The sequence below is a fragment of the Chiloscyllium plagiosum genome, chromosome 33, assembly GCF_004010195.1.
Source record: "Chiloscyllium plagiosum isolate BGI_BamShark_2017 chromosome 33, ASM401019v2, whole genome shotgun sequence".
In the NCBI taxonomy this organism is placed as follows: domain Eukaryota; kingdom Metazoa; phylum Chordata; class Chondrichthyes; order Orectolobiformes; family Hemiscylliidae; genus Chiloscyllium; species Chiloscyllium plagiosum.
In genome coordinates, this window is record NC_057742.1 from 17,523,400 (window position 1) to 17,546,595 (window position 23,196).

Genomic DNA, 23,196 nt, shown 5'->3' on the forward strand with positions numbered 1-23,196 from the left:
CAGATAGCCCTGACCAAGCAAAACCCAGACCCCTGACTGATGCCTGGATATCTCCGCCACTGTGTCAGCATTCACCTCCAGTCTGACCTTAAGGAACCATAGGGTTGACTGTGACCCACTCCCAAGATTGTATCGAAACACAGAAACATTGAAAACAGGAACAGAAGTAGGCCATTCTGTCCTTCGAGCCTGCTCAACAATTCAGTGTGATTAAGACTGATCATCCAATTCTGTTCCTGCTTTGTCCCTGTACCTTTGGTCCTAAGAACTATATTTAACTCCTTCTTGCAAACGTTTAATGTTTTGGCCTCAACTGTTTTCTATGGCAGAGAATTCCATAGGCTCACCACTCTCTGGGTGCAGAAGCTTGATTGCAAAGGCATGGGTTCCTGAATTGACATTGACACTGTGACTGTGACCAAGCCTCTGGACTAATCTTGGAGAATGCCTTTGATATATTATGGCAAGGCCCCCTGATTGATGGGTGCTGCGGTACACTTCACTGGAGACCACCCTGCATAGACTTGAGACATAGTCATTAGCTCGTAGTACAATGCAACGTATTTCGGCTTTAAAATACAGAAGCATCCTGCAAGTGGACCGGAGAGGTGCCATGACAGTCCTGAGAAACTGGCAGGTGTCAGGTGCCAGTAGCTATGGATGTACATTCCCTGGAAGGTGCCATGAGACATTGTTGCTGGGTGCTCAAGTTGGTGGTCCCGAGGAATAAGTGGCAAACTGAAGACACTGGGTATCTGCTCTGACCTTCAGGTCGAGAATTATCCATGTCTAGTTCTTTGCGACAGAGGGTAGAACAGGAAGCTGCATATTAGACAAGATGAGACATGATTCTTTGTTAATGAGACTGTTAACAAGCATAGCCCCCTTTAGAAGGCATCTCATTGCTCCATGTCTGGGTAGATACCCATGAATCAGAGATGCTAAATACCACTATCGAAATGTGCATGTAGCAGTATTGACTTAAAGCACAGATAAAGCACCGGAAAAATTGTATCTATCAGCTAACTCTTAAACTGTACCACCAAGATGAGAGCTGGATTTCATAATGTTAACTCTGAAAGGCAGGGCATGGAAACTAGTTTTCAAAATCTGAAATGAGAGTCAACATGGTTCAGTTGATAACATGCTCATCTAGGATCAGAAACTGTAGGCTCTTAGTCCCAGAGAGGATAAATCCTTTTGTGAATCTGGAGGGCATGATACAGTGACAGTGAAATGAAATAATAGCATAAAAGTAAATAAGAGAAATGCCACTTAATGACTACAGCCACATCAGAGATTGCAGTTCCAGTCAACTACTAGAACTGAAAATATAGTGGTATTTCACTTTATTCTCAGGATTTGTGTAACATTCAATTAGAGCATCTGATTATACACAGATTTCTCACATTGCAATGATAAGTGTAGGTCAGAAGTAATTCATTGGGAGTGAGCTTGCTACAACTGAGAACCTAATAGTGTCTGCCCTGAGTTAATCTACTTCTCTGGGCCTTCTTCCCAAAAAATACGTCACAAAGTTGCTAAAAGTGTGAGCTAGTAACATTACAGCAAGAGAATTAAGACATCCAGCGACTTGAGTGAACTGGATAACCGCAAAAGGGTATCTCCTTATCCAATGATATTTAGGATTGGAAAATAAACAGTGGAAGGATTGAGAAGGAAATTAAAGAGGTAAATTCAGTGTTAAACCAGGTGCAGAATCTAAATATAGAGAGAGAGAGAATGTTTGGATTAAAGCTGCACAAAATAGACACGAGTATAAAAAGGATTCCTGATAAATTATGCAATTTGTCAAGGCTTTTAATCTTGCACTGATCTGGACAATTTGCAATAATACTAATTCAAGAGGAAAGCTAATATCTATGCCGCATGAGGGTAGATGTTAATTAGTTGGCAAGTAGATTCTGAATGGTAGAATTAATGGAGAATGCATCCATGAATAATGACTGACAGTTCTGGGCTAATTAGTTATAGTCATATCTCTTCAGGTGCTGATTTTACCCAAAACCTGCAATTAAGTGTGCAACACCTGATGCAATTCTGTAATTAGGAAACATTTGCCTGACAATCCTAAGTGTGTGAAGAATTACATCGACAACCAATTAAGCATTGTGAATTGGACTTGCAATTTGGTGCATTTGTATATACTGGAAGCGGCATATATTAATAAACAGAGCCTTGTTCCTCAAGATTTTATGTACTCTGGAGCAGTTATAGAGTCACAGAGTCAAAGTGAGGTACAGCATGGAAACAGACCCTTCAGTCCAACCCATCCATGCCGACCAGATATCCAAAACTAATCTAGTCCCATTTGCCAGCACTTGACCCATATCCATATAAACCCTTCTTATTCATATACTCATATCCAGATGACTTTTAAGTGTTGTAATTGTACCAGCTTCCACAACTTCCTCTGGCAACTCATTCTACACATGCACCACCCTCTGCTTGAAAAAGTTATCCCTTAGATCCCTTTTAAATTTTATACAGGACATTGGTGAGGCCTCTTCTGGTGTACAGTGTCCATTTCTGGCTGTCCAGTTATAGGAAGGATATTATCAAGTTAGAGAATGTTCAAGTGAGATTTACCATGATGTTGCAAAATATGCAAGTTTGAGTGATAAAGAAAGACTGGATAGGCTCAGACATTTTACATTGGAGCATAGGAGATTGAGAGGTGACCTGATAGAAGTTCATAAAATAATGAGAGACATAGATAGAGTTGGTCGTTGTCTTTTCCTCAAGGTGGGAAACTTCATCACTAGGACATACATTTTTATGGTGAGAGAAGAGAGATTTTTAAAAAACCATCAGAGGGAAATTTTTTACACACACAGTGGACAGAGGATTGTTCGCTTGTGGAATGAGCTTCTTGAGGAAATGGTGGATTCAGGTACAATTATAACTTCTAAAAGATGTTTGGTTGGATACATGAATGGGAAGGGTTTGGAGAGATATGGACCAGGAGCAGGCAGATGGGACTAGTTTAGCTTGAGCTTATGTTCCACATGGACTGGTCGGACCAAAGGGTCTTTTTCCGTGCTGTATGACTCTATGACTATGACTTTATGATGTTATTCGATAAGTTCATAAATGGATGTGGTTTACTTGGATTTTCAGAAGGCTTTTGATAAGGTCCCACATGAGAGATTAGCATGAAACATTAAAGCACACAGGATGGGGGTAGTGTACTGACATGGTCAGAGAACTGTTTGGCAGACACGGTGGGCGGCACAGTGGCACAGTGGTTAGCACTGCTGCCTCACAGCGCCTGAGACCCGGGTTCAATTCCCACCTCAGGTGACTGACTGTGTGGAGTTTGCACGTTCTCCCCGTGTCTGCATGGGTTTCCTCCGGGTGCTCTGGTTTCCTCCCACCGTCCAAAAAGATGTGCAGGTTAGGTGAATTGGCCATGCTAAAATTGCCCGTAGTGTTAGGTAAGGGGTAAATGTAGGGGTATGGGTGGGTTGCACTTCGGCGGGTCGGTGTGGACTTGCTGGGCCGAAGGGCCTGTTTCCACACTGTAATGTAATCTAATCTAAAAATCTAATCTAATCAGACAGCAAATAAAACAGAGGAATAAAAGATAATTTTCGGAGTAGTAGCCAGTGATTAGCAGGGTATGACAGGGATCAATGCTTGGACCTCAACTATTCCCAATACATGTTAATGATTTAGATGAGTGAACTAAATGTAATGGCTTTAAGTTTGCATGTGGCATAAAACTAGATGGAAAGGCAAACTTTGAGGAAGATACAGGAACGTTTCAGTGTGATTCAGACAAGTTGAGTGAGTAAATGCATGGCATATCAAGTATTGTATAATGTGGATTTTATCCATTTTAGTAGCAAAACCTGGAAGGCAGATTACTAACTGAATGGCAATAGGTTGAGAGAGAAAGAGTTGCAACAAAACCAGGTGTCTTGTACACCAGTTGTTGAACATAAGCATGCAGGTGCAGCCAGTGTTGAAGAAGGCTTTTGGAATGCTGACTTTCATAGTGAGAGGATTCAAGTACAGGAGCAGGGATGTCTAGCTGCAGTTGTACAGGGCTTTGGTAAGACTACACCTGGAGCATTGTGTGCAGTTGTAATCTTCTTATCTGAAGAAGGATATTCTGGCTATAGAGGGAATGCAACCAACGTTAACCAGACTGAACCTTGAATTGACAGGACTGACCAATGAAGAGAGATTGCATCGGTTAGGGCTATATTCACTGAAGTTGAACAGAATGAGGGGGAATCCCATAGAAAACTATAAAATTCTTACAGGACTAGACAGGTTAAACACAAGAAGGACAGTCCCAATAACTGGGAAGCCCAGAACCAGGAGTCACAATCTGAGCAGATGGAGTAGGCCATTTAGGACTGAACTGAGGAAAAATCTTTTCATCCAAAGAGTGGTGAGGCTGTGGAATCTGCTGCCACACAAAGTGCTGAGGCCAAAACATGGAACTTTTTCAAGAGGAGTTAGATATATTTCTTAGGGCTAGAGGGATCAAAAGATGTGAGGTGAAAGTGGGAACAGGACACTGAATTGGTTGATTAGCTATGATCACATTGAATGGCCATGCAGGTACATGGCCATTCTTTGTTTCTATGTTATATCTTATGCAACAAAATGAATTGAAATATCAATATATGACAGTAAAAGTCATAGGTGCAAATGTAACAGCACTATAAATTTAAATACAGTGGAATTTGTAGCTGTTTGCAAATATTGAAAGGATTAACAATTAAGTGAATGTTTTAATCTCTTCTTTTGATCAATTTCAAACATTGCTTAAGGACCGCAAACATAGATCTCATTAAGTTAAAAATCACACAGCACCAGGTTATAGTCCAACAGGTTGTGTGATTTTTGTCCACCCCAGTCCAAAAGCAGCACCTCTAAATCAGGTCGCATTAAACTGACCACCTAATTAACTTTCAAGTATAACTATGTATCTGAAACAAAAACAAGAAATGTGCATGGCAATATAAATTAATGATATAATTTGCACAAATTAGGAAGTGTTTTTCTTAAATCACATTATCTAGAATGAGAAAAGACTATTTGGCCCCATTAAGCTTGTCCACCCAGATGCTAGTTATGATTATTCTATTTACAGTGACATTTTCTCACATTTAATATGTTCAGATTCTCCATATTATGCAATGTTAATTTCCTTCACAGAATACCTTTGAAAAAAGTCACTCATAGTAAATATTTTTAACATTTAATCCCACTTGTCAACAGATCCAGTTCCTTTTAAAATGTAGTAATAGAGCGCTAGTAATAGAGTAATAGAGCTCTCTGAGCGCTTGCTCTACGTATCCACTCATGCGGAGGAATTTTAAAATTTATAATTCTGCAAAGTTTCTGAAATCTTTACGGTTTTTGCAGTGAATAAAAGCAGCAGTCCAGACTTTAGTCATATCAATAAACAAGTGTGTTCCCTCAGAGGAGGATGTCTACCCAGTGCAAATAAACTGCTGAATCATAAGATATTGCAGAGTGAAAAGCTGCAATCAAATCCAAAGTGAGAATTAACTATAAAGTATGTGGTGACATGACAGGGGACAGTTTGTTACTTGAAGGATTATGTGCCTAACAGCTGAGTTCAATATGTAGAATATATGGATGAAAATTCCCGTCATGAGTACTAAAAAAGATTTAACTTAACAATCTGTGTCTGAAATTTGTTCAATGCAGTTCTGGATTTCTGTCCATTAAATTAATGGCAGGAAATTCATAGGCTGAGAACTTTCTACAATGTATTTCCCTCGTGCTTAAAGTACAAAAGCAGAAAATCTCCCCACCTCAGGAGGTAATCAATGATTCAACTTATATACTGACTGCTGAACCCAACCAAATTGGACCAATGTTGTGTTATTTTATATTCATTTATTTGATCATTGTCACTTACAACAATAGAAGACATATCTATCAATGGTTGGCCAGTAGCAGAACTGTTCACTTATTTCTCATAATAATGCAACCTAAACAAAGAAATACAAAAGAAGCAATTTTTTAAGTTCCAAATTAAAGATTAAAAATTATATTCCCAACATTGAATTCCAAACACAAATCACTGCACCTTGTGTCAACAGTGCAGGCACAAAATTATTACATTTGAGAATGTTGTTGATGGTGAAGTATATTCCTATCTAAAATCTGCACTGGTCTCTAAAATTATGTTTCAATGCAGTGAAGATTGCCGTCCTTATAAGCAGACAGCACATTTTGCAGAACAAGTTACAGAGTACTACAAATCACAGGCAATGCAACCATTTACTAATTTGCTATGGGAGTCTGACTGGGACTCAAAGGGAGTGAAATTACTTTAAGCTAGCAGTGAGAAATTGGTACTTAATGATTTGGCAGCTGGTTTTTCATTGGTTTCAATCTCCGTTCCACTAGAGATCACAGAATGTTAATTTTAACTCTTTGGAAGACTCGTTTCTTGGTATCAATGTCCCTTTGACTATGTTTGAGATTTAAAATCTTAGCAATATTTTCCAAGTTAAAGAATTGGGATGAAAAATTGGTCTCCATTTCATTACATGTACGTTTTGGGCACTAGCAGATACCAATTTCAATTTCAACCATTTTACACCATATTCAATGGCTTGTTGTCCTGCAGTGGGCTATTGTGGGCTGTATGTTTGACTGTGAATGGGATATGGGGAGGGGGGTGAATATAATATGAAAGGACGTACAAAATACAATGAAGCTGCATGATAATACAGTAACTAGTATTCCCAAACACTGTTCCAAATGCAAATGTCGAGAACACAATAGCTTGCCTGATGGTAATGTGTTATCCTGCAGTGTACTGACAAACTGCATTTCGTTACTTTGATATTTCAACCACAGAGATGGAGGTAGGCATGAATATTAATCTTCCCCTTCCATTTGCCAATCTGCACAGGGAGTATACTGTATACATTGGTCTTCCTAACAGATCTGCTTCCACTTTAAATATGCAAGTCTAATGTCAGGACTGTAAATCATGCAGATTTGGTGAAAGAAACTAAATGGAAATGAGCCAAGATTTTATCTTCTCTGCAAATTAGATTTCAGTGAGCCTGAGATGGGGGCACATTTTACATATTTCTCTTATAGGTACCCTTCCCCTTAACCATTCAAATCATATTTAATTGACCATAACTGCTGAATATAAGGTCAATAAGTAAATTGTTAAGATAAGCTTGTAAAGTACCCTCTTGATCATTAACCTTTTAATGTGTAGTTGTAATCTTTCAGGTCAATCATGATAAATAGCTACATTCATTAACTACCATGTGCTGCATTCCATTCATTATTTCTACCTGAGCTATTAACTAAGACGTTGTTCAATGGCAGTGTATTCAATTGCAAGTAAAATATGTTATTTCACCCTTTTCTTTTTCATATTTATTCACTGTTTTGAAGGTTTCAAAAACCAGGGCATGTATGTTCAAAATTAGGAGAAAGAATGAAGAACTAAAGTGTAATAAACCATTGGAACAAATAAACACAGCCATTCAAACAACCAGAAGAAATCAGTTCAAGAGAAAATGTATTTCAGAAAAAAAGATATTAAGGAATATGATAAGAAGCTGGACAACTGGAGTTGATATTTGAAAATAGTTAGATGGGGTCACTTCATCCTGAGATTGGTCATCACTCTACTCTACCTGAGGAAAACATGTTCGTCAGGATACTGGGAGAGCTCCATCCTTTTTTTTGACCAGTCATAGAATCATAGAGTCTTAGAGTTGAACAAAACAGAAACAGATCCTTTGGTCCAACTTGTCCACACCAACCACATATCCCAATCTGACCTAGTCCCATTTGCCAGCATTAGGTCCATATCTTTATAAACTCTTCCCATTCATATACCGATCCAGATGTCTTTTAAATGTTGTAACTGTACCCACCTCCACTAACTCGTCTAGCAGCTTGCTCCATGCACCTCTGTATGAAAACGTTGCACCTCAAGTCCCTTTTAAATCTTTCCCCTTTCATTAGACTTATTAAGATTTCATTTAATATATAATTCTAAAATTGCACCTCCAACAGTACAGCACCTGCTCAGTACTGCACTGAGTTGGTAGCCTATGTCGTGTGCTCCAGTTCTGATAGGAATTATCTTGTGACTTAGAGAAGAATATCTTACAAACTTGAAACGAATGTTTGCAAACAGCAAGTTAGTGAACAGTGCAGAACAGATAAATCAGGAATATTACTATGAATTAATCATGACTATGATAAGGTGACAGTTTTTTTAGAATGTAGTTCTAACATTATGGGTGTCACTATTAAGGGTAACATTGGTTGTCCATTCTTACTTGCCTTTGAAAAGGAGTAGTCTTGAACTATTGCAGTCTGTATGGTGAAGGTACACCTACAGTGCTCTTTGATATGAAGTTCTAGTGTTGTGACCCAGCGACATTGGAGGAAAGGTAATACATGTTCATAATGGATGATGAATATACAAGAATAATTCACATTCGAATGATATTCCAGGTAAAGTAAAGAAGGCGAGTGTTTCCAGAATCATTTCGCAAACTGACACCTTGTTTGGAGGCCTGTTGGATATTACGTAGAACATAAAACATAGAACAATACAGCGCAGTACAGGCCCTTTGGCCCTCAATGTTGCACCGACCTGTGAAATTAATCTGATGCCCATCTAACCTACACCGTTCCATTATTATCCACATGTATGTCCAATACCCATTTAAATGCCCTTAACATCAGTGAGTCTGCTACTGTTGCAGGCAGGCCATTCCACACCCCACTACTCTCTGACTAAAGAAACCACCCCAATATCTGTCCTAAATTTATCACCCCTCAATTTAAAGCTATGTCACCGTCCAAGGAAAAAGGCTGTCATTGTCCACCCTATCTAACCCTCTGATTATCTTATACGTCTCAATTAAGTCACCTCTCAACCTTTTTTTCTCCAATGAAAACACCCTCAGCTTTTCCTCATAAGACCATCATTCCATATCAGGCAACGTCCTAGTAAATCTACTTTGAAATCTTTCCAAAGCTCCACATCCTTCCCATAATTCGGTGACCAGAACTGTACGCAATACTCCAGGTGTGGTCTTACCAGTGTCTTGTACAGCTGAAGCATGACCTCATGGCTCCGAAACTCAATCCCCCTGCCAATAAACGGCAACACACCATATGCCTTCTTAAAACCCTATCAACCTGAGTGGCAATTTTCAGGGATTTATGCACCTGGGCACCAAGATCTCTCTGTTCATCTACACTGCCAAGAATTTTACTATTAGCCCAGTACTCTGCATTCCTGTTATTTCTTCCAAAGTGAACTATATCTCTCTTTTCCACATTAAACTCCATTTGTCACTTGTCCACCAAGCTCTGCATCTATCGCTGTCCCTCTGTAACCCACAACATCCTTCAGCACTATCCATAACTCTGCCTACCTTAGCGCATCCACAAATTTACCAACTATGCCCACATCCAGATCATTTATAAAAATGACAAACAGCAGTGGCCCAAAAACAGATCCTTGCAGCACACCACTGGTAACTGAGCTCCAGGATGAACTTTTCCCATCAACCACCATCCTCTGTTTTCTTTCAGCGAGTCAATTTCTGATCCAATTCGCTAAATCACCTTCAAGCCCCAAACTCCGTATTTGTACGATAGCCTACCGTGTGGAATCTTATCAAATGCCTTACTGAAGTCCATATATATCACATCAACCGCTTTACCTATATTCACCTGTTTTGTCACCTTCTCAAAGAACTCGGTAAGATTAATTAGGTACGACCTACCCTTCACAAAACCATGTTGACTATCCCTAATCAAATTATTCTTTTCCAAATGATTATAAATCCAATCTCTTATAACCTTTTCCAACACCTTACCCACAACCAAAGTAAGGCTCACTGGCCTATAATTACCAGGATTGTTTCGACTCCCATTCTTAAACAAGGGAACAACATTTGCTATCCTCCAGTCTTCTAGCACCACTCCTGTCAACAATGATGACATAAAGATCAAAGCCAAAGGCTCTGCAATCTCTTCTTAACTCCTATTAATGGATATGAATTAAGATGGGCTGAATGTCTTCCTCATCTTTACATATCTATGATCCTCCATTCATGAAAATTAGCAAAAAGGTCAGATATGGAAAGCTTCTGGAAGCTACACTAATAGTTTGCATATACTGCCATTCAGGTTCAAGAATGTTATGACTGAATGGTAAGAGCTCCATTGCCATTTAACTAGGTGCATCTACAACACTTGACTATACCAGGCTACGAAATATCAAAACTGTAGCAAATATGAAGATCATTGCTGCATCATTCAAAGTAAGGAAATTGTAATCCTTATCTCCCTTTTGTCATGACCAAGACATCTCAGTACAAATTTGTTTTGAGCACTTTGGAATATCATACATAAAAGATGTTGTCTCAAGTCATGGTTCCAAATAGATTAATGTTGAAAACAGCATTAGACTCCCCCAAAATCTGATAAAATCACACAATCTTTTGTGAACAATAAAGGAGTCCACCTCTGGAACTTTGTGGGTTTAGATGAATCAACCCTGTCTCCTGATAATCTTATTAATTATGTCTAAGTAGCCAACATAACTTGTATCTATTGCAGTTGTGCAATAAATTATGTTTTGTTGTTAACTGCCTCTCCATGTTAAGAATCACTGGTCATTTATCCTCTACCACTGATAACAGAACAGGCACTTGAACCCAGCATAACAAGAAGGATTGGTGGGCAGTAGTCTACCCCAGTCATTAGCTGGTCATGTTTGTTCTGCATTACTAATGACATGGTGGCAGCTGTGGAATCATTGCTTAAATACTCCAAAGTAACAATCGTGAAAAGAAATTCCATTCAACCCAAGGGAAAGAAATTTCAGAAAGCGAGTTTAATGTTTTAAGAACTTAACCACTTTAAGAATATTCCATCAGATAGCATAAAGGGTTAAGCCTCCTGCAAATTCATGAAAGGAAGAACCTCCACTTCAGAGCTAGCAGCAGTTGCAGGAAAGACAATGTGGACTAACAAAGATATAAAAACCTAGTCAGTTGCAGAGTCCTTAGAGAATAAGGATGTGTGAAGCATCCCAAATCAAGTTTTGGCCAGAAAGCAACTATTCCAGTGTTTTGGCAATAAAGTTGAAGATCCCTGTAGGCAAGGAGAATAAACTTAAAATTAATAGCACAGATGATTAGACTGGGAAGGATAAAGATAAAAAAAAGAGCATTCACCATTTACAATGAGTGGCATTACCATAGCACATAATGAAATACAGCCACAGCAGTGAAAAGGGACATTAAATTAATTTGGACTGAGGCCATAGCATTGGGAACAAAGCACAACAGATTTAAGATGACAAAACGTTAAGTTAAATGATTTAGAAGACAGAGTCTGACAGCAGAAGACAGTTAAGAATATTTTAAAACAGTCATAACATCTGGAGATTCATAATTTAATGCAAGGATTTGGTGAGAAGATTTACTACGGCCTCAGTCATAGAGGTTTATTTGAAAAATCAGGAGCGAGGGTGCGCATTATGTTTTAGGTTGTAAAAAATGGGCAAGTGTCCATTTTGCCTATGAAGTGGCAGGAAACCTTTGTCTAGATTGCATAAAGACTACAAAACCTCCAATTTAGCTGCAGAAGATGGAAACCACCATTTTAATCAAAAAAATAGGAAAATTCCCAACAGGCAGTCCAGAGATACAGTATTGTTTACCAAAATTGGAACTTTACTAGAAGAAAATGAATTTAAAGCTTGAAGGGATTTAAAAAAGAGGTTTGAAGATAGATGTTGCAAGATTAAAAATATAAAACTCAGCTGATTAAAACAGTTTTAAAGTGATATGTCTCAAGAAGAAATGGCAGAAGAAATAACACTATTCATAAAATTTACGGTCACAGATGGTCATAGAACACAGTTTTTGACATCTTAGAGAAAACAGCTCTTAATATACAGAACTGCTTCAAAATTATATACTGAATCACAAGCTGAATAAATAAACATATTGCATTCAATAGGATCTATATTTGATTATGTTTTTAAGTCACACTTTTATAGAATCTCTATAAAATTCTTTAAAGAGCAGGTTAGCAGGAAAGTTCAGCATCAAGGGAAATCCATAGCTAACTTCACTAATGATCCTTGTGGAAATTTGCAATGATGGAGCTACAAAATCTGAAGCAGAAGTGCTGTTGGAATTATTGATGAGTCTTTGCCAGATTTATGATTTGAGATGCCGGTGTTGGACTGGGGTGTACAAAGTTACAAATCACACAACACCAGGTTATATTCATGAATTCATGAATTCACACACATACACACACTTCTACACTTTCCGCCGACTCCGCCTCCGAGCTTACTTTTACAATCAGGACTCCCGCCCACCTTTCGAGGACCCCTGTGCCCACCTCCAACACACTCCATCCACCTGGACACCCCATGCTGGACTATTACCCGCCCTCAATCACTTCATTTCCAACTGCCACCGAGACATCAACCGTCTCAATGTATCTACCCCCCTCCCCCACTCCAACCTCTTACCTTCACAACGTGCAGTCCTCCACTCCCTCTGTTCCAATCCCAACCTCACCATCAAGCCAGTGGATAAAGGGGGTGCAGTGGTAGTCTGGTGCACTGAATTCTACACTGCCAAAGCCAGGCGCCAACTCGAAGACACCTCCTCTTACCGCCCCCTCGACCATGACTCCACCCTCCATCACCAAACCATCATCTCCCAGACTATACAGAACCTCATCACCTCAGGAGATCTCCCACCCACAGCTTCCAACCTCATAGTCTGGGAACCCCCGCACAGCCCGATTCTACTTCTTTCCCAAGATCCACAAGCCTGACCACTCTGGCCGAGCCATTGTCTCAGCGTGCTCCTGCCCCACTGAACTCATCTCCACCTACCTCGACACTGTCCTATTCCCCCCGGTTCTATCCCACCCACGCCCTCCACCTCTTCCAAGACTTCTGTTTTCCCGGCCCCCAATGTCTCATCTTCACCATGGATATCCAATCCCTCTACACCTCCATCTGCCATGACCAGGGCCTCCAAGACCTCATTTCTTCCTTTCCCGATGTCCCCAACAGTACCCTTCCACTGACACTCTTATTTGTTTGGCTGAACTGGTCCTCACCCTTAACAATTTCTCCTTCAAATCCTCCCACTTCCTCCAGACCAAAGGGGTAGCCATGGATACCCTTATGGGCCCCAGCTATGCCTATATCTTTGTTGGCTATGTAGAACAGTCCATCTTCTGTAGTTACACTGGCACCACTCCCCACCTCTTCCTCCACTACATTGATGACTGCATTTGCGCCACCTCGTGCTCCTGCGAGGAGGTTGAGCAATTCATCAACTTCACCAACACATTCCACCCTGACCTTAAATTTACCTGGACCATCTCTGACACCTCCCTCCCCCTCTTGGACCTCTCCATCTCCATTAATGACAACTGAATTGACACTGACAGTTTTTACAAACCCACTGACTCCCACAGCTACTTGGATTACACCTCTTCCCACCCTACCTCCTGCAAAAATGCCATCCTGTATTTCCAATTCCTCCGCCTCCCCCATATCTGCTCCTAAGAGGACCAATTCCACAACAGAAAATACCAGATCACCTCCCTTCTCATGTGGTTGAAGATACCCTCCAACACATCTCATCCACATCCCGCACCTCTGCCCTCTGCCCTCAACCCCACCCCTCCAACTGTAACAAGGACAGAACACCCCTGGTCCTCACCTTCCACCCTACCAACCTTCGCATAAACCGCATCATCTGCCGACCTTTCCGCCATCTCCAAATGGACCCCACCACCAGGGATATATTTCCCTCCCCACCCTTTTCTGCCTTCGCAAAGACCGTTCCCTCCGTGACTATGTGGTCAGGTTCACGCCCCCCATACAACCCACTCTCCCGTCCTGGCACCTTCCCCTGCCACCGCAGGAATTGCAAAACCTGCGCCCACACCTCCTCCCTCACCTCCATCCAAAGCCCCAAAGGAGCTTTCCACATCCATCAAAGTTTCACCTGCACATCCACCAATGTCATTTATTGTATCCGTTGCTCCCGATGCGGTCTCCTCTACATTGGGGAGACTGGACTCCTCCTAGCAGAGCGCTTTAGGGAATATCTCCGGGACACCGGCACTAATCAACCCCACTGCCCCGTGGCCCAACATTTCAACTCCCCCTCCCACTCTGCCGAGGACATGCAGGTCCTGGGCCTCCTCCACCGCTGCTCGCTCACCACCCGACGCCTGGAGGAAGAACGCCTCATCTTCCGCCTCGGAACACTTAAACCCCAGGGCATCAATGTGGACTTCACCAGTTTCCTCATTTCCCCTCACCTCACCCTACCCCAGTTCCTAACATCCAGCTCAGCACCATCCTCATGACCCTGTCCCACCTGCCACAGACACACACACTCCCGCACTCACACATGCACCCCCTCACAGACTTAGACACTCTACACTCACATACACACACATATGCGCTCTCTCACACTCACAACCCCCCACCCCAGACAGACAGACACACACACACACACAGACACAAAAACCCACATGCACACACACATATATATATATATACCTTTGTGGGGTGAATTTGTACTTGTAGAGGTACATTGTACTTTGCTCAAAAACTGCATGAATTCATGTGAGATTCTGTTAACTCACTTTTTAGATTAAAATCAGTCTAAATATTATGGCACAGACAGAGAACACAGGGGGCTAACACCTTCAACATATTATCTGGCTAAGACCAATTGTTACAGTTAACCTGAAAAAAGTTTTGTGATTTACATATGAAAGAAATGAAACTATCATGGTCATTCTAACAGATGAAAGACTCAACAAACAATCAAAGTATTTTTCAATGTATAATTTCAGTTACATCACACTGTAAACTTTTGCTATAAATTCTGTGTCTTACAATTGTGTCTTCCACAACCACCTGATGAAGGAGCATCACTCTGAAAGCTAGTGCTTCCAATTAAACCTGTTGGACTATAACCTGGTGTTGCGTGATTTTTAACTTTGCCAGATTTATTACAGTTTGGAGAAAACATTTTAAATAATGCTGCAAGTATAAATCATGAAGATTCATTATGAATCCTGAGAGGAGATGGACAACTTCACCACATGAGAATATCTAATTCTATCCAATTTACAAATTGTAAGCAGACAGACATGATAAAGAGCAGCCAAACAGCAGATACTCCCAGCAGTGCAATACTCTGTAACAACAAGAAGCTTCACAGGCACAAGCAGTGTCCAGCTATGAAAAATGAGAATGCTACAATTGTAAAATGATATGTCATGCTCAGAAAATATGCAGAAGTAGGACATCGTTTTGCAGGAGAAAAGAGTCAAATGGTTACTGACACAAAAATGTTATTGCTATTGACCCTTCAGCATGAAGAGAATTTGGTGATTCAACTGACTCAGGTTTAATGGACTTATTATATTATATGCTACAGGTAACACTGCAACACATACAGCGTATGAGAGATGAATGCATATGTAATTCTCAATCAACAGTTTTGAACCTGCCCACATATCTTGACTTTAACATCTTTGGAGCAGCAGGAGGAGTTCAACCAATTCAAAGTGAACAACTGGTCAATGAACATGCTGTTGCCAATCAACCAGTCAAGGGAAAGTGGGTAGACGATTTTACTGGGCTCCCAGGATCATGGAGGAAGTCAAGAAGAAGAAAGAATTCATTGAGATACCCATATTCTCATAATTTCAAACTCTCAACATAAGGAAATCTGTGACTTTACAGAAACAATAGAAATGTTTTCCATTCCTATTATCACCTCATATGACAAAATTCAGCAAGATTTGTTAGAGTAGCAAATACTGAGATGAATAATAAGCAGAACAGCATGCTTAAACCCCTCAGATTTCATGAAGAAACTCAGACAGTAACGTTGTTATGTGGTGACCACAATAGAAATGCATTAATGTTCACCTGTCCATTCAGTTACGTCTGCAAAGAAAGATTGCAAATTCCATTCTGTTCCAAACAGCACCCTGAACTAACTACTTAAGAAGCTTTTAATTGATGGCAAGTGGGTTTCCCATTCCATACCACTTGCCAGCCCTTTAAACGTTGAAACTATGTGAGAGACAGAGGGAAGTATTGATGCCATCAAGAAATACCGATCCTCACCACAATTGGAAAGTCCTTCCAAATTCTCTTCTCCCAGTTGATAACAAGGATCCTAGGTGAAGTGAGTTTTGGGAGGAATAAAGTCTCAATTCAGTTCCTTGTTAGTGCTTAAATGTAGCCCTTCTCTCGTAACTTAGCATGGCTAGTTCAGCAAATCCCTGTATTTATACTGATTTGCAATATGGAATTCTGATCTGTAATTAGAGACTGAAGCAAAATAAAGTCACCCAGTTTGTGATAGTTCTGACCCAGAAATGCATCTGCTAACATCATGTGGATAACAAAGTTCTATTGAAACTTGACGCCCTTTCATTCTTACTGAGCAGGGAAGTTCATCAAAAATGTAGAAGTGAAAAGGGATAATGAAAGAAACTTTCTCAACAGTTAAAGCTGGATTGTTTGTTCAGACACATTTATGCTATAGATCTAACTTTGATGAAAAAAGTGCAGCTTGTCATGGCACAGTAAGGTTAATATAACTTGATTCATAATCTGAATTCTGAACACATGGTCTAGCCAAATGATATGAGACCTTCGCCATCTCACACATCAGTGTAACTTCATATGAAGTGCGGTAACTCCAATTGCTATACTGTGGGTATCTTTTAGTAATGTGCTGGACTTCCTGAACATTTAACATCCTCATTTTCCAATGCTTTTCAACTTCATAATGAAGTGCACAATCCTTCCTATGCTCTCTTAATACTTTGTTAAAAAAAAAACTCTTGATGGTGGAAAGCACTGCACATAAGGCAAAATGTGCCTTTGTTGCTTTTCTCAATGTGTTATTTGCAGTCGGGGTATCGCATTAGTTTGCAAAATATCCACTATTCTTCATAGACATCATTCTGAAATCAGAAGCAGCTGTATGACTGCCTGAGAAATTGTTTTTTGTATTTTTTAATCTGATTACAATCCAGATAAAGGATTTCCTATAATCATCATATGGTCAGATTGAACCCGGAGAATGAAAGTTATTCTCATTTGTAAGGGTTTATCTTACTAAAATCTGTGTTTCCTAGTAACCTGTAATGGAACTTCAACTGGGAGCAAGGAGTAAAATGAATTAATCAAGAGTTTCATATGAATAGAATAAGTTAAAAATTTTGATCATCTGCACTTTTTAATAATTTGTATGAAATTGTATAATTGCAAACAGACATTTTGGAATAAAAATCGCTATTCATCTTCTACTTTGGCTGCATAACCCATTGTTGCCAATCATTACAGGCATCCCACTGGAATGCCACCTGTCCTCAAACTGAAATTTCCAGACTACCAACTTGGTTATGGAATGCCAGCATATGGGCATCAGTGGGGTATCACCACATTCTCTTAATGATCTCTAAACCACATAATATTATATCTAAAGTACATTTTAATGGAAGATATTTTTCTACTGTTAGCAGAATACAGAAAACCTTTGTATTAACAAATGCTGCTCCAAGATTGTGATACCGTCAGGATTATTTTTGTGATAACAACGCTTCCTTGACAGCACTTTGATAGAATACCAAGACCAGAGTTTGGCTGAAAATGTGTAGAACGTCACAAATTTGAAATGAGCTGCACACCGGATGATTGCAGTTTTCTTTCTTTGTGATATGGTTGCATATGATATTAAATATAATCTTCAGACACTTCAGATCAAGACCTTCATCAACTGAATGGTTTGAATGTAAAATCATAGTCCTGCAATCATGTGTCGATCCTTATTCTTGATGTTCTAACAAATCAAACCACAGTCTGAAAGGGTTGACTTTGGTTAAGTGGTTTTGCTGCTATACTGTAGAAAGTCATGTTGCGGCTGTACAGGACGTTGATTAGGCCACTGGTGGAATATTGCGTGCAATTCTGGTCTCCTTCTTATCGGAAAAATTTTGTGAAACTTGAAATAGTTCAGAAAAGATTTACAAGGATGTTACCAGGGTTGGAGGATTTGAGCTATAGGGAGAGGCTGAACAGGCTGCGGCTGTTTTCCATGGAGCGTTGGAGGCTGAGGTGTGACCTTATAGAGGTTTACAAAATTATGAGGGGCATGGATAGGATAAATAAACAAAATCTTTTCCCTGGGATCGGGGAGTCCAGAACTAGAGGCCATAGGTTTAGGGTGAGGGGAAAAGATATAAAAGAGACCTAAGGGGCAACTTTTTCACGCAGAGGGTGGTATGTGTATGGAATGAGCTGCCAGAGGATGTGGTGGAGGCAACATTTAAGAGGCATTTGGATGGGTATATGAATAGGAAGGGTTTGGAGGGATATGGGCCGTATGCTGGCAGGTGGGATTAGATTGGGTTGGGATATCTGGTCGGCATGGGCGGGTTTGTCCAAAGGGTCTGTTTCCATGCTGTACACCTCCATGACTCTATGACTATTTCATCTAGCACCATGTTCTAGCAACTTAACAAGTAAACCCCTATAAATGCTATGACTACAAGAGCAGGTATTCTCTTGGTATTCTCTGGTGAGCAACTCACCTTCTGTCCCCAATCTTTCATAATATCCCTTTGTTCTCCACAGCCTGTTTGATGCAAGGTGTGGTCCCTTTAAGGTTCACTCACAGTCACAATACATCTCATCAACCTAAGTGTGTACAAAGGCCTTTTTGAGATTTCATTCCATTCCAAAGGTGTTAGCAAAGGCTTGTGGTGCATCTCGACCTGGAAGTTCAGTCTATGTGGTCATCTGTAAAGTTTTCACATCTCTCTTAAGTAGATAACATGTTTGTCTCCATCAAGAGAATGTGTCAGTCAAAATTGATTGTCCATACAGAGGTTGTTTGACGTACTCAGACTGAACACAGTTTCTCATAGATCAAAAATTAACTTTTAGAACCATTATGTTATATCATCCCAACACCCACCTGGAATTGTAGTCTTTGGTTTAATGTTCAATGTGAAGTGAATTAGATTCCCCTTTTAAGTGGTATGAAGACTCTGCCAGCTCATTTCGAACATTTTTGGACCACAATGGCAATATTCCAGAGGTAAATCCACAGTCATTCCCTAGCATTGAATGGAATGTTATGTTGTTGTGAAAATCGAAATAGTTATTCAGTTCCTCACATTTTACACTTCAGTTACAATTTTGCTGACATTAATAAATGGAGGGGCAAAAGCATGTAAGGATAGTGGAGACTATTCACCTCACCATAGCTCAGCTATCCAGAAATTCTCCAAACACAATACCTGTCTCTGGAGTTGTTAACTTCATTCCTTTACCTCAAAATCTCTTTCAAGTGTGAATTATTCTTCTACTTGATCTAATGTCCACCACTTTGAACCCCCTCTAGTACCAATGCTTCATAGCTGCAGCGCAGAGGTTTCTTCATGTTAGGTCAAGGTGTTGGGTCAAACCTTGCAATTTCTATCCTATTGGTATATTACCTACAGCACAGCTGACTGAAGTAGTTCCAGAAAGTCAGCTCAGCACCACTTTCTGATAGTAATTGGGAATGGGCACTAAATGCTGGCTTTGCCAGTCATGCTGACGTGCCATGTTTGAATAAATAAAAGGAAATTATTTTGTTGACACTATAGTTGATACAACATTGTCACAGTTTAGTCATTGACTTAGGCACATCAAAGGCCACTTCGGGTCAAATTTTAATTCAAATTGGATATGCAGAGTGAATAGTTAAGCTTTTTGACCCAACACTGTGATGCCTGGGAATGCATGGTAAGTTCTATGAACATCGGAGGATAATGCAGAATCTGCCACATATGCCATCTCAATTGACTGGATGGCTGGTTCACGATGCAAGGTTATGCCAACAGCATAGGTTCAATTCTCACACCAGCTGAGGTTACCAGGACACTCATTCTCAACCTGACTGGTAATGGTTTAACCTGAGGTTTAGGTGACCCCGTACCAGTCATCTAATGAGAGAATAGAATTATGGTGACTTTACCTTTTACCTATTCATGATATGAGGGAAGAATATATTTATGTGATTTTGCCTAAACGCATATTAAATGACATGATGTCAAATGATTCTTCATTCATTCCTTGGATCCTAATCACTTTGGAACATGCTCTCATTTTTCTAATCCACTCTAACACATGCAGTAATCAGTTACACCCATGTTCTTGAACTGAAAACACTTTCTTTCCCCATTTCACTCTTGCTACTTCAGTCTAAATCAACAGCCAACAGAAACTTGCAGAATGAGCCTGAAGGCTGAACAATACATTTTGGAGTACATATCCCTCAGGTAATCATTGCTTCATGCCACTGTTGAATAAATAGCAAGTTCTGTTCTTTTTGTAGCATTGCATAATGTTCTTGTATTTCAAGCTCATGCATCACACATAATTTTGCTTTATCTGCAATGACAAAGGAAAGAACAGAATACACTGAGGTACATTACTCATTTTGATCCTGAGTGCCACCTTTATAGTTTTGCAAAAGTTATTGAGGACAGTCTCCTGTGAGTCATTTGTTTAATGTGTCTGACAAACAATAAGGAGCTCGCACGAACAGTGGCATATGGAATATGAACACAATTGGTTGAGGTAGAGAAACGAAAGGAATACGAGTGATTCCATTTGATGCATATTGAATGGAAAACAACATGCCAACACAATGCATGAAAATAAAAAGGGAACAATGTTGGTATAATACAACTGGGACAGTGAAAAATCCAAACATTAGAAGCTACAAAATTCAACATATTCTTTTAGCTGCGGGTAAGCTGATAAGACTCCCATCTCACAATCACACAGCTTTGAGTTCCTGCACCACTCTAGAGTTTGACCACAGAAATCAATGCTGGCGCTGCAGTGCAGTACCAAGGGAGTGCTATGCTGTTGAAGGTGCTGACTTTCACTTCAGGTATTGAAGTGAGGCTTCTTCTGCCTTCTCAGGTGTATGTAAACGTTCCCACAACACTATTTCATAGAAAAGCAGTGGAGTTCTACCTGGAATCCTGCCCAATATTTATCCTTCAATCAATTTTACAAAAACTGATGATCTGTTCTTACGATACTAGATCTAGGTTATGACAATGCTGACAATGTGGGAGTGTGCATGCAATCATTGGCTACCACATTTCTTACGTGACAACTGTAACCTTATTTCAAAAATATTTCATTGGCTGTAAAGTGTTTTGAGATGATTGGTAGTTATGAAAAGCACTATATAAATGCAAATCTTTCTTTGAAATGCTCAGCTCTAGACTAATCAATGCGGGTAATTTCCAACATTATCAGTTGTAAGCTGGTGAGTGCAAATTGTCTGCTAATTGGAGAGCTCATCTGCCTGATTTCCATTTCATTGATTAATGGAAAGATGTAATTCCTTAAAAGTATGAAGGCATAGAATTCTTCTAGATCTTCTTCAATCTCAGTTTGCAACTTTGTTTTGCTTTAGTTCTGCTTTTCTTCTATGGATTAATCAGAAGATTGCCAAAAAAATTCTCCGTGGAAATATTTCATGTCAATCCTCTATTTCTGTCTTAGATTAGATTAGATTATTTACAGTATGGAAACAGGCCTTTCGGCCAAACAAGTCCACACCGACCCTCCGAAGAGTAACCCACCCAGACCCATTCCCCTACATTTACCCCTTCACCTAACACTAAGGGCAATTTAGCAAGACCAATTCACCTAATCTGCACATTTTTGGACAGTGGGAGGAAACCGGAGAACCCGATTTCTGATTTTTTCTGACTCATCTCTTTTCTATACAATACTGAAAGCATCTTCCAGTGATTTTCTTTTAGCAATGATAATTTAGGATTATTTTACATCCCTCTGTCAATCGTTTATGTTGTCTCCTATAATCATCGCAGGTTTCTCTTTAATTGCTTCTTTGCAACTTAGAGTTCAATAAGTTTGTGTGTGTGCGTAACTGAGTGAGTGAGTGAGAGAATGTGTGTATCAGAAAATGGTGGTAATGTAAAGAATAATATTGAGTGAATGTATAGATATTTGCTGAAAGGAAACCATTTGCAAACTTGTCAGTTGAGTAGCAAATTAAATAGTGGAGATAAGAATGACAATTCACTGGGGTTGAATGTCTGCAAAAGATATTGCTGGGAAAAAGATTTAAATCTTTCTTTTTGCAGGTTATGATTAGATCTTTCTATTTTGTACACATATACAGCTTTTTAATTTCTTTTCTTTTGAGCAACAAGCTTATGTTCTTTTATTAAAAGTACATTTCAGGGAGCCTATTCTGAATATGTTGAGGGACCAGCTATGGCTGCAAACAAATCGCAAAAAATAACTTATATCCCTCTCAACCAGATTTCATCCTGGGTTCTAATTTGTTCAATATTACCATCAGCTGAGATTATAACAAGGAAATATCATATTCAACCAATTTATCTGTATGCTTTGAGGAAGGGTCAATGGGCTGAGAAGTGGCAGATGGAGTTTAATTTAGATAAATGCGAGGTGCTGCAGTTTGGGAAAGCAAATCAGAGCAGGACTTAATGGTAAGGTCCTGCGGAGTGTTGCTGAACAAAGGGACCTTGGAGTGCAGGTTCATAGTTCCTTGAAAGTAGAGTTGCAGGTAGATAGGATAGTGAAGAAGGCGTTTGGTTTTCCTTTATTGAACAGAGCATTGAGTATTGGATTTGGGAGGTCATGTTGCAGAGCATTGAGTATTGGATTTGGGAGGTCATGTTGCGGCTGTACAGGACATTAGTTAGGTCATTTTTGGAATATTGCGTGCAATTCTGGTCTCCTTCCTATCGGAAGGATGTTGTGAAACTGAAAGGGCTCAGAAAAGATTTACAAGGATGTTGCCAGGGTTGGAGGATTTGAGCTATAGGGAGACGTTGAATAGGCTGGGCTGTTTTCCCTGGAGCATTGGAGGCAGAGGGGTGATATTATAGAGGTTCATAAAATCATGAGGGGCATGGATACAGTAAATAGACAAGGTATTTTCATTGGAGTAGGGGACTAGAGGGCAAAGGTTTAGAGTGAGAGGGGTAAGGTATAAAAGGGACCTAAGGGGCAACTTTTTC

The 23,196-nt window shown here is 39.9% G+C and overlaps 1 protein-coding gene across 1 annotated transcript in view; it reads left to right on the forward strand.

Annotated features, from left to right (window-relative positions):
- The window catches only part of LOC122539896 (G protein-activated inward rectifier potassium channel 1-like), a 475,827-nt gene that overhangs the window by 409,935 nt on the left and 42,696 nt on the right, over positions 1-23,196 (forward strand). The window lies entirely within an intron of this gene.